The 12,431-nt window shown below is 45.1% G+C and overlaps 1 protein-coding gene across 2 annotated transcripts in view; it reads left to right on the top strand.

The window, feature by feature from the left end:
- Positions 1–12,431, top strand: part of ACOT11 (acyl-CoA thioesterase 11) — a 151,609-nt gene that overhangs the window by 57,340 nt on the left and 81,838 nt on the right. The window lies entirely within an intron of this gene.

The following is a 12,431-nucleotide window of genomic DNA, read 5'->3' on the forward strand; positions in this document are numbered from 1 at the left end:
ATAACAAAGACTATGAGTCAGGATTTACAAGGCAGTGGAAGGATGTTGGCATGATGGACTGCTTCTGTGTTTAGAAGGTTGGAGACACAGTTGGGCATATAGGTTGGTGGCACTGCTGCTGTATTAGCAGCAGCAGCACCACCACCACCAGGTTCAGCCTAAGGACAGAGCTTAAACCAGCATTCTGTGTGACTGGGATGCTTGCTTTAAACAGTTAATGCTGGCTATGGCTCAGTCTGGCAGCTGCCTTGAGCTTCCAAGGATTTAAAAGGAAGTTGAGCGCTCTCTCTCTCTCTCTCTCTCTCTCTTTTTTTAAAAGGGCAGTTGTAGCTGGGGGAGGATGGCTTGCTAGCACAGCCACAGAGGTTTAATACTGTGGTTGGGATTGCCATGTCTCTGCCAGAAACTCCACTTGTCCCAGAGGCGAGGCTAGCTAATGCAAAAGAATCCACAACGTTTTGATTTATTAGGCTAATGTGCTAGCTAGTGCCTCCTCCCCATTTCATAATGAGCTCTTGCCACTAGAGATGTCTGCAAAACTGCTTTTATTATCCACTTTGCAGATGGAAGTAGAAAGTTTCCAGGCTGTAGAACTCTCATTCTCTCCGGGGTGTGTGTGTGTGTGTGTGTGTGCGCGTGCGTGCGTGCGTGCGCGTGCATGCACGCACACACTTTCTTGTCTTTCTGTAAACTAGAACTCCTGCATCTTGGAAAAAATTGTGATGGGTCAGCATCCTGTTTAGTTGTAAAAGGAGATTACTGTTGATCGATGTCCAGCTTTAAAAGTATGCCCGAGCCAACCTTAGGGCTTCAGTTGTAAATGTATGGGTTATGCAAAGAGGGGCATAGAGGTTAAGCATGCTAAATACATGCAGTAGAATGCCCAGTTCAAATGTCAACTTGGCTCTAAGTTTACCAGGTGACCTTGGGCATGCTGCTATCTCTTGGCCTCAGAAAACACACCCAGGAGAGAACAGGCCAGTAGTACATCAATGGACTCTAGTAAGAGTTAAGGCTCCGGGTGGAGCTGTAACTGTGTGCATGGGTTCGAAGAACCCATTCACAGTTGTTGCTGCTGGGGCCACCTCCAGTCGTTTCTGGGGCTGGTATGCTTGCTCTTTCTCTCTCCACCACTGCCACAATGGACACCCAGAAGCACCCCACTGTGCAGTGCTGGCCTCCCTGATGTAGCACTCTGGGGTAGGCTGCCCTGCCCTGGACTGCTCAGTCAAGGCAGTGGCTGCCGCTGCCACTGTGCACAGGTGGGGTGAGAGAAGTGGGGCAGTGGGAGGGGGCGGCCTGATCACAGGCTGCCTTTGCCCTCCCTCCTGCACCACGGATAAGTCTGTCCTTACCCATGCAGCGGAATAAAATGAAAATGTGTGAGCAGACTTTAGGTGATAGAATGGACTGCATGACTTCTGCTTACAAGCAGAGGAGTAACATTTGTTTTTTAAATGGTGCACTGTTGGTTGGTTTTGTTTTTAAAGCCACCAGACTCCCAACAAGGAGAGGAGAGCTGCTGTTGTGGAGCAAGTATGAATTGTCCCTTTTGCTAAGCAGGGTCCACCTTTTATTTTATTTTATTTTATCTTATGTTATCTTGTTTTATTTTATTTTATTTATTACATTTGTACTTCGCCCCAAACTTTTGTCTCTGGGCGGTTTGCACCTTGGTTTGCATTTGGATGAGATACTTCATGTTAAAAGACATTTGCCTTGGGGGATGGGGCCATAGCTTGGTGGAAAGGCGCCTGCCTGCTTGCCTGCAGAAGGTCCCAGGTTCACTCCTGGCATCTCCAGATAGGGCTGGGAGAGACTCTAGGCCGTAACCTTGGAGAGACACTGCCAGTCAGTGTAGACCAGGGTTTCTTAACCTTGCCCTCCCAGATGTTGTTGGACTATATCTCCCATCATCCTCAGCCACAAAGGCCATGTCTGGGGATGATGGGAGTTGTAGTCCAACAACATCTGAGGGCCCAAGGTTAAGAAACCCTGGTGTAGACAATACTGAGCTAGATGGATCAATGGTCTGACTCGGTATAAGGCAGCTTCCTATGTAGCTAACTGGTATCCTAGGCAGATCGGTTCTAGCCCAGCCATTTCTCTCTACAAGGCCACTTTTCTTCTCCTGGCAGGGTTTTTTCTTTTCCTTTTAATGTGAGGGAGCACTTATCAGTGATTTTCTCCCACCTGTAACACAAAGTAGGACAGCCAATTCTGTCCCTTCAAGACGAATCACTACCCAGTTCTGTTGCATACATAGACCAGACCTGAGAGAAGTGCAGCCTTGCAATTAAGTTGCTGGCCCAATACAAAAAATGAAAGAATCCTGCTAGCCCATGCACTCTTGCACACCTTAGTTATGGATTTCTAGCACCTCTATGGCCTGAAAGGAGAGAGAATTTGTTTCCTCGTTTACAAAAGCTATTCTGCCTGGTCAATCCTTATTGTCAAAGGTAACCAGGTGAGTGACTACTCAGGAAAGATTTTGTAGAAATACTACCTGGAGAACTCCCTTGCTGCTTTCACTTAGGTCAAACATATTTATATATCTGCTTGTGTAACATTGACTATCCCTGCCTTTATTGCTTTACTATGGGCTGTTGCTTATTTATAATGCACATTTTTAGCTATGTGGTTTCCATGCACAGACTTGGATACAATGTTAGTGTTTTGCAAATTGTATTCCTCCACATCCTTTTTTAAAGGACAGTTTCCCTGCTTCAGCTTTACTGTTCCACATAGTTCTACACACAGCTAAGTAAACTAGCCTATATTGACACTTGCAACTGTTACCTGTGCATGGAAATTTGTGTCCTGGTTCTCTTGGGTTTCCCTCCACTTCCTTACACATGTTCTTTTAAGGGAAAAGTGAGGCATGATGGTTCTTTGTAGGTTTGAGAAAATGGCCCTAAAGGTATCCACCTTAAGTAATGCAGGAAATACAGAAGGTGCTTGTTTCACTAGAAGGCAGAAGCTGCTACCAATGAATGCATAATTCTTTCTGGGGAGGGGGCAGAAAAGATACCCAACAACACTCATCCATACACAGAGGTGGCCCACTCGCTTAGTATTTCTATTCCATGTCATGGACCTAAGATGAGTTTCTAAAATGGACCAGTGCTTCTCCTGACTGAAATAAAAAGTTTAACTTGCAGCATGGTTGTCTAACACTTCAAATCTTGGTTTTAAGTTGGTGTAGTGTGTCAGTCTCTTCCACATTATTTTGATGCAATTGTAGGGTATATTTAAGATAGAAGGCTTAGAAAACGTTCTGGGATACCATAGAGCTCTCTACGCAATTATAGATGGCTATGGAGCCCATAGAGTTTTCTTCAAAGGTGCAACATGATGGAAGTAATTTCTAAGATTAACTCTTAGCTTCCACTATGGATATTCTGTCAATAACACAGGGGAAAGAATACATAGCTCGGTGTTAGAGCACCTATTCTGTATACCAAAGAGCACACGTTTAGTTCCTGGTATCCAGAGTTGTGGTTTTCCAGACAATGTTGAACTCTAAACCTCTCTGGGGGGAAATCCCCATGCAAACTCCCCCACCCCCACACATCTGCATTGATTGATTGATTCTCAAATTACTATACAGATTTTCCTGATGCCCCATCAGTTATGGTTTGGCGTGTTTGACCTATTTATAAAGCTTAAACAAAAACACCACTGCCATATAATTCTCCCTGCTATTTATCAAATGTTTTTGCCAAGTAGAAATGGAAATATTTTCCAAAAAAACTTCCATTCCACATCTCTTGCTGGTCTATCTAGGCAGGGCTGGGTAATGCTTATTTGAAACCCTGGAGAGCTGCTCCTGTAGACATTTCTCTGAGCTAGATGGACCAGTTGGTAGAAGGCAGCTTCCTATGTAACCTATGAGCAGAAACATATTGGATGCACACTTAAAAATATCTTCTGGTTAGGATGTTAAGAATCCCTCTGAAGAAATAACATTATTGTCCAGTTGAGGATAGAGTGTTAACTTCATCAAGCTTCAGTTGGTCACAGAAGTGGAAACTCAGATTCCAGAGAAGAAGAATAAAAAATCTCTGTGTGTATTTCCTCCAGACTATAGATATTGAGGCTCTTCACACGATTAGTGTGAAGAGCTGTAAGGGGGTTTGCGGGGAGAGCGGGCTTAGGCCGCTCTCCCCGCAGACGATCAAGAGGAAGCCCTGGGCAGCCAGATCTGCTGCTCCGTCACGGAGCCGGCAGGGGCTGCAGGGATCAGGGGCCGTGTGGCCCCCAGAAGTTCCAGGCTGCCCCGCGCAAGTGTGTGGGGCATCCTGGAGAGACCCCCGAGCCCGGGAGGCTGCTTACAGTCTCCCTGTCAGGGGTCTACTTGTTTGTCACAATGCACTGCAACAACACACAAGCAAAAAGATGAGGTTAACAGAGCCCTCGCTCCGTTAACCTCATCTAAGGGGAGGGCTATTTATGGAGGCTAGCTTCCGGGAGCCACGTGGCTCCTGTTGCAGCACACAACCGCCCAAAAGCGGGCTAGGCTCCCTTAGCCTGCTCTTGGGTGATCGTGAGAATAACCTCAATGTCTCCAATGAAAATATGATTTTTTAAAAAATCAACTAACTGCTTCATGTCAAGATTAGCTTAATAATATGTCCCATTGAGTGTAAACCAAATGGTTGGTACGTGTCAAGGCTTCTTGGCAACTCTTCCGTAAACAGAGTGAGATTATTAGTCTAAGTTGCTTTTTTTAAAAATGCAAGGGTGTAGGGGGGAGCCACCAGCTGATAGTAGCTCTCTAGGGTTTCAGGTGGATATTTCCCAGCCTTGTCTACAGACGGATTGTACCTAGGACCTTCTGCATGCTGAGCAAGTGCTCTGCCACCGAGCTACTGCCTTCATTTGTCAGTACTAGTCTGTCTTACCCATCCTAAGGTGTCCCCTTCACTACTACAACCAGACTGCAATGTACAAATCACATTTTATTCTGTGCACCTTTTAAAAACATCTGGGTTTCCTTTGGAATTAGGTTTTTGAAAAGGTATAAGTCTGCTAATTATGTTTCTCCTGATCATGATTTTTTCCAAGAGGGTTGCTAGAAGCAGTGTAACTTGCTCTCGTGTTGAAAGCAGCGGGACAGTTAGAACCTCTTAAATGCTTGACCTATGCAGTCTCCTAGCCAAATTTTGCAGTGATGTTCCAGTGCTGCAATATTTTGATCAGGCACAATTAACATAATGCTGTAATTATGACTTATAGAGATTTATTTCCCTTAGCTGACAGCATCTTTTCATCTAGGGTGTACTGATGTGCTAACTTAATACATATGTGTCCCTCCTACAAACCTCCAGCCTGCTGTATGAATACACACCACCATTATATATTCTGTTTCAAATCTATTACCATATGCCTGTCTTCTTACAGTTCTTTGGTGCATGATGCTCATGGAGTAGATAATTAGCTAAGTGAATTAATTGACATTCATACGTGCAATTAGCAAATGGTTACAAGCAAGCTATTCTCTCTGGGATGACTAAAATTTCTAGGGGACTAGTGTAAAAATACTGTAAAATCATTAAGAGTAAATAATGAGGGTTTATTGCTATGCATGATTATAGAGCCTGCTTTCTTTCCCCAGCCATAAAAGTGTACACATTGTAAACAAGCCCCTGTGTGGGAAAAGAAAAGCAATGCTATGAAATGTTCTGGAAAATGTGTCCTCTGGGGACACGTGCTAGATAATTTATTTGGATTTGGATTCCAGATAAAACCTGAGCCAGATGAATGGGATGCCATAAATGATGTGGTGATAGTTGCACCTTGCTCTGCAACTTCAGTGGGAAAACCTTAACAGGTTTTCTGTTCAATATTTACTACAGAATGGTGGGAAATGTGCAGCAGCTCTCTCTATAGAATTCCAGAGCTTCAGCTAAACTGAAGCTTTAACATGAAGTCCTCCTTTTTGTATGTTTTATAGTAAAGGACACAATAACTTGTGCAAAGGGAAAGTGAGGGGTATTGTTCTCTTTTAGCATAATGCTATGGAGTTTGAAGGTGATATCATTATAATTGGACCATCTATGTCAAGACAAACACTCCACCCTAGAATATATCTGAGGAGAATCTTAGTGGGTAGCTTACTAAGACAGCATCTTTCAAGTTTCTGTTTGAGAGACTATAAAAGGAAAGCTTCTTTGGAGCTACTACCCTACTTCAGTCTCCCCTCCCCTCTCAGCTTCTGCTTCATCTGTTACTCCATACTTAAGAAAAAAGCCTCACAAATGTTCCACGCATATGGATGGGGAATGGGATTGTGCCAGCCTACCCCACTCAACCTTTATACATCGAAACAAGGGTCGTAATTGTGTTTCTATGCATGTAGACTCTTCCATGAATGAACAGGATTCCTGATTGTATGCAACTTGAAAGAGTCGAAGCATGTACCACACTATGCACATAGAAACACCATTCTTAGCTTCATCCCAATGTGTGAAATTTGGAGTGGGGACAACTGGTGTGAGGAAGTCTGTAGGGGGTTAGCTGCAATTTTCTCCTCCACACATGGAGTGAACACATGGAGCACTTGTGAAAAGGGGGCTAATATCTTTGGTGTTGCATACCAGAACATGCTCCCCCACCCCCAGTAGTGTGTTGCCAGGAATTATAACCTTGTCTTGCTAATATTCACACCATGCGGCTGATTGAATGTGGTGCTGCTGCCAGTTTATGATAGAACTATGGCTGTCTCCAAGATGTTATGGCAACTTTGTGGTGCCTGTTTGAAATGGTTGCAGCTCTGCAGCTGCTCTGTACAGTGGTTGAAATGACAGGCAACAGTGTGGGAAATTTGCATGATGGGGTGTTCCACCAGAGAGCTGTACTACGTATTTGGGGACTGTATATAGACTAGCCTTGAGAAAATGCAAGGAGATCCTGGACTCTCTTGTGCATGCTTAATTCTGTTATGTTTGGTATTTAATGTTATGGAATATGTACACTGTGTACTGCATACACTTACATCTGTGAACTGTTGAGCTGTGTTGCAGTTAGTCAAAGGAGCTTATGTAGACTTGGATTTGTCATGTTTAACACATCCTTGGAACTAGTTCTAGCAATACATGGGTGTCTAAACTGGACTCATACAGTTTGCCAGGCAAGGACACTTCCCAGAACAGTGCTTAGAACCCAATTGCTCTGGACTCTGTTATTGAAAGTGCTGACAAATGTACCCATTTAAGTCATAACATTTTTAGTTTGTTTTCCCCCTGCTTCTACAATCTAGTCAAAAGCCCATGGCTGAACAATGAGAAGCAAAAGTAATTCTTTGCAGATCGCTCAAATCTGGACACAATTGTTCTTCAGACTATATTCCTAATTATGTAACCCTCTGCTTACTTTTTCTCAAACTCCAGCCAAATATGTGCCGTCGGGCAACACCCAGCAAAGAGTCCCAAGGGCTCTAGAGTAAATATCCAAGTGTACAGGAAGGAGCAACTCCAAAGAAATGTAAGCACATTGGTAATGAAAACAAGTGGAAAGGTTTAGCAGCCAAAGCCTTGCCCTCCTGCAGATCATGACAAAGGAGTGTTATTGCTTTGTTCAGTTCCTTTTAACCTTTTCTGCGTTTGAAATATGCATTAATACAAATACTCGCAAGTATTTGGATTTCTAAGGGCCAAATAAGCTGTTCTCATTGGCTGTAGGATATTCTCCAGGAATTGCTACATCCAACTTCTACATCTGGCTTGAGCTAAAGTATGATGACTCGTTGCAAAAAATATCCTTCTCAATTTTCAAGATTCCTCAGGGATGGTGCACCACCACATCCGTGCCTAATCTGTTGCAGTGGTTAATCTTCCCACATAGTTAGAGTTTCATGTTACTTGTGATTTGTTGCTAGAAACAAAATAGTACAATGTAAAGAGGTAGGTGTGTGTGTGTGTGTGTGTGTGTGTTAAACTAAGTTTAACTTCACTAGTTTATTTTTGCCTAAGAGCAATTCAAAGCTGATTTGGGGCTCTCCTGTGGGCTTGCACTGATAGATAGTTTTGGGGTTTGAGAGCTACACTTGTGCCATAACAAATCTAGGCATTGTTGTGATTTACTGACAGATTGTGTTTAAAGTAGGAGACAGAAGAATCGAATTGTTCTATGAAACTAAAGAATTATGTGATGTAAGGTGGCTCTTTCATCATTGGTGGTAAGCATCATGATGATGATCTAGAGCAGTGATTCTCAAAGTTGGGTCCCCAGATGTTATTGGACTTCAACTCCCATAATCCCCAACCAAAGGCCACTGAGGCTGGGGATTATGGGAATTGAAGTCCAATAACACCTGAGGACCCAAGATTGAGAATCCCTGATCTAGAGGTTGGTTACAATAAATGTGTGCATATCTTAATGGAATAAGCAGGATTGGCTCCGGATCTGGGGACCCATAGGAGCACCAAAGGGTCCTGTGTCCTCTGCTGTGGGAGTAATTTCATATTGGAGGGGAGGTTGTGTCAGTAGCTGGGTGGTCTTCTGAGTGTGAGAGGAGGAAGAGCCCCTGCCACCAATGCATACCATTCGCTGAGGAGAAGAGTAGAAGGAGCCATCACAGTCTTCCTTCCCCTCTTAATTGTTGAATTAAGAATGGGCTTTTGAATGGGCTTTTCTTCCAGAGGCCGCTCTAGCATTGCAGGGGGCCCTGGAAAGAAGCCCCTTCAACAATGAAGAAGGTAGAAGGACCCAGTGTTTCCTCTAACAGGGATTAGGTATGTGCACGGAACCAGGCAGGAGTGGCTCGAAGAGGTGGGGGTTAGGACTTTAAGGGTGGGGGAGGGCGCACTTCCCCCGCCCCCCCCCGCCGGTGCACTTCCCCCGCCCCCCCCCCCGCCGGTGCACTTCCCCCGCCCCCCCCGCCGGTGAACTTCCCCCGCCTCCCCCCCCGCCGGCGCTGGAGTTTTGTAAAATCCTTTGGAGTGGCAGGGAGGTATGCTGCCACCCCTTCTTCTTCTTCAGCTGGAAGTTCCGGGCACACACGTGCACATCAAATGGGCTTGATTGTGATGTGCGCATGCCAGGCATGTGCATGTGCGCCCAGTACTTCTGGCTGAAGAAGAAGGAAGCGTGGCAGGGAGGTATGCTGCTGCCCCAAGGGATTTTACAAAACTCCAGCGCTGGCAGGGGGAGGGGTAAATTCACCCTCTCTAACCCTTAAAGTCCTACCCCCCACCCCTGCTGAACATACAAACTGGCCAGTGTTTAAACCTGTTCAGAGGCCTGTAAAAGGGCCACCGAACAGGTTCGTGCACATCCCTATCAGGGATTCCCAGAAATTGACTACAACTCCCAGAATCCCCAGCAGCAGTGACTTTGACTTGGGGATTATGGGAGTTGTAGTCAACATTATCTGGGAATCTCCGTTAGAGGGAGCACTGGAAGGAGCTAGCAGTGTCGTGAATCTCTTGCGCTACTGCTGCAGACAGAACATGCCTCAGAGGCAGGAAATGAGGTGAAAAACCCCAGAGGCAGCCTATGATTAAAAAAACATCTGTAGAATATCTAATGTGACATTAAAAAGACAGGGTGTGGTGGGTTTTTATAATACACTGGAGAGGATAATAAATGAAACACTTTATTGGTACCAGTGACCCCAGAAGGGTGGTGGAGGAATAGGTTTGAGGCCCTTCTAAGGCTGGATGGGGGATGCTGAGCCTCTCCAGAATGAAGAGCCACGCGGGCAGAAAAAACCTGCTGTAGCAGTCAAGGATGGCTGATAAAGATGCAGCCTGCTCTCTAGGACCCCATGGCTGACTGCAGAGGCTAGTGTGCTGCACCTTGAAGAGAGATTAGCTGTGGAGGGAAGAACCTAACTGAGTAGAGAAAGAGAGAATTGACATTTAGAGGGGGTGGTCTGAGCCCTGAAAAGTGAGCTTCTAGTTCAGGCGCGCTCAACTTTGGCCTTCCAGCTCCCATAATCCCCAGCCACAGTGACCAATAGCCGGGGATTATGGGAATTGTAGGCCAAAAACAGCTGGAGGGCCAAAGCTGAGCAGGCCAGGTCTAGTTCAATGATGTTCGCTTTTCAAGCGGAATCCGCTTTGGCAAAAACAAAACAAAACTTCAGCATGCGAGCCATTTCACACTGTGTTGACCTCCACAGTATATACTACACTTTCCTCAATGTTAGGAGGGCCCTTTCAAAGAGATGGAGCCCTCTCTTAAGATGAACATAGGAAGCTGCTTTTATATAATTGCTCCATCTAGCTCAGTATTGTCTACCACTCTACCCAGACTGGCAGCAGCTTCTTTAAGGTCACAGGCAGGAATCAGCCTCTTGGAAATGCCAGGGAAGGAAGTTGGAACCGTGTACATGTAAGCAAACAGATGCTCTTCCCAGAGCAGCTCCATCCCCTAAGGATGGAGCTATCCGTGCTCACATATCTTACCGTGCTCACATGTAGTCTCTCATTCAAATGCAAACCAGGGCAGAGACCTTACTCAGAAAAAGGGACAATTCATGCTTGCTACCACATGACCAGTTCTCCTCTCCTAGAGCTCTAGGAGAAAGCGCTGGGAAGAGCTATGCTTCCTAGCACTCTGTGCATGTCTTCCAAAAAAGACATGTAATAATAATAATAATAATAATGTGGCAAGCTCCGCCCACACGGTGCTTTCTCAATTGGAGGTAACAGAGCAGAAGCACCCTGGTGATTGGGCACTGGGATTTCCATATGCAGATATGGAAGAGGGGAGGGGGTGGGTGAGTGAGTGAGTGGGGGGTGGCAGGGAGGGGGCAAGCAAGAGTGGGCGACTGACGCTGAGCAATAAAGCAGGGGCTGGGGTGGGGGTGGGGCCAAGGAGAGCAACAAAGTCCTAGCACACAGGTGCACTGTGAGGGTTCAAATAGTCAATTCTAAAACAGTTGGCTACTCTGTGCTACTATGGTATAGTTGGTGACAGCCAGTCAGTAAGGGCAGAGGGGGCTGCGTCCCCACACCACCAAAATAAGGACAAAAGCAATCACTCTGTGGGTGGTTTAAAAAACAACACACAATCCTAGGGACCGGCTAGCCAAGGGAGAAAAGAGGCAGCTGATCAGCTGGGAGGCAGGGAACTTGCTGCTTCTTACAGCTCCCTCCTGCTCCTGGAAGGAATAGCCTGCTAATCAAGGCTGTTTCCTCACCTCCTTGCTTTGGGCACCCTGCATCACCACCTTCCCTGACATGTGCACTTGTCTCTTTTGCCCTTTTATGTCTAGTAAAATACTGAATGAAATGGCACATATATCACTGGTTTTATTTGGGACCTTTCTGCATATGTTCCATAACAAGTGATGAACTAAATGGACCTGACTTCGTTCACTTTTAAAAATTCATTCTGATACAAACACACACCCCTAAAAGTTACACTCTACCAATGCATTGCTAACAATTGTAAACCGCCCTGAGCCATTTTGGAAGAGCGGTATACAAATCAGATAGATAGATAAATAAATAGATAACTTTCTCTTCATGCAAGTTTAAAAAATAATAATAAAATAATAAATCTATCTATCTATCTAGATTTATATAGACAGATAGATAGATGTAAATGAAGGTAAAGTGTGCCATCAAGTCGATTTTGACTTTTGGCACCCACAGAGCCCTGTGGTTTTCTTTGGTAGAATACAGGAAGGGTTTACCATTGCCTCCTCCCATGCAGTATGAGCATCTTCCTATATTGCTGCTGCCCGAAGTAGGTGTTTCCTATAGTCTGGGAAACATACCAGCGGGATTCGAACCAGCAACCTTTGGCTTGATAATCAAGTCATTTGCCTGATGCACCATTAGGTGGCCCCAAAGCAGTTTACACCAGGGGCGTAGCTAGGGGAGAGGGGGCCGTGTTCAACCCTCTCTCTGGTGGCCCCCCAGAGTGAGGGAGATAATGAAGAAAATAGGGAGGGGTGGAGCTGGAGGGCCCTCAGGAGCGGGGTGTGTGTGTTCTTTGAACCCTTTCGCTCAATTATAGCTACACCCCTGGTTTACACAGAGGATTAATAAATAAGATGGCTCTCTGACCCCAAAGGGCTCACAATCTAAAAAGAAACATAAGACAGACACCAGCAACAGCCACTGGAGAGATGCTGTGCTGGAGATGGATCGGGCTAGTTGCTCTCGCTCTGCTCAATAAAGAGAATCACCATTTTAAAAAGGTGCCAGTTTGCCCAGTTTCCTCTTTGCAAGGGGAATATATATATTGACAATAAACTTTTATGACTTTAAGATTTCTGGAACATCTAAAATACTGAGATATAATAAGGAGAGGAAAAAAATCTGAAATTGCAACTACTGTATAGTGTGTCTTAAGGAATCAGGAATCAAGGTGAGGATTACACTTTGGACTTGGTTTGTGTGGGGAGAAATATGGACATGACAAGGCTTTTCTAAAATGCTGATAAAGAGAATTCTGCTGAAAGCTTAAGCTTA

Source organism: Hemicordylus capensis, chromosome 4, assembly GCF_027244095.1.
Source record: "Hemicordylus capensis ecotype Gifberg chromosome 4, rHemCap1.1.pri, whole genome shotgun sequence".
Taxonomy (NCBI): Eukaryota; Metazoa; Chordata; class Lepidosauria; order Squamata; family Cordylidae; genus Hemicordylus; species Hemicordylus capensis.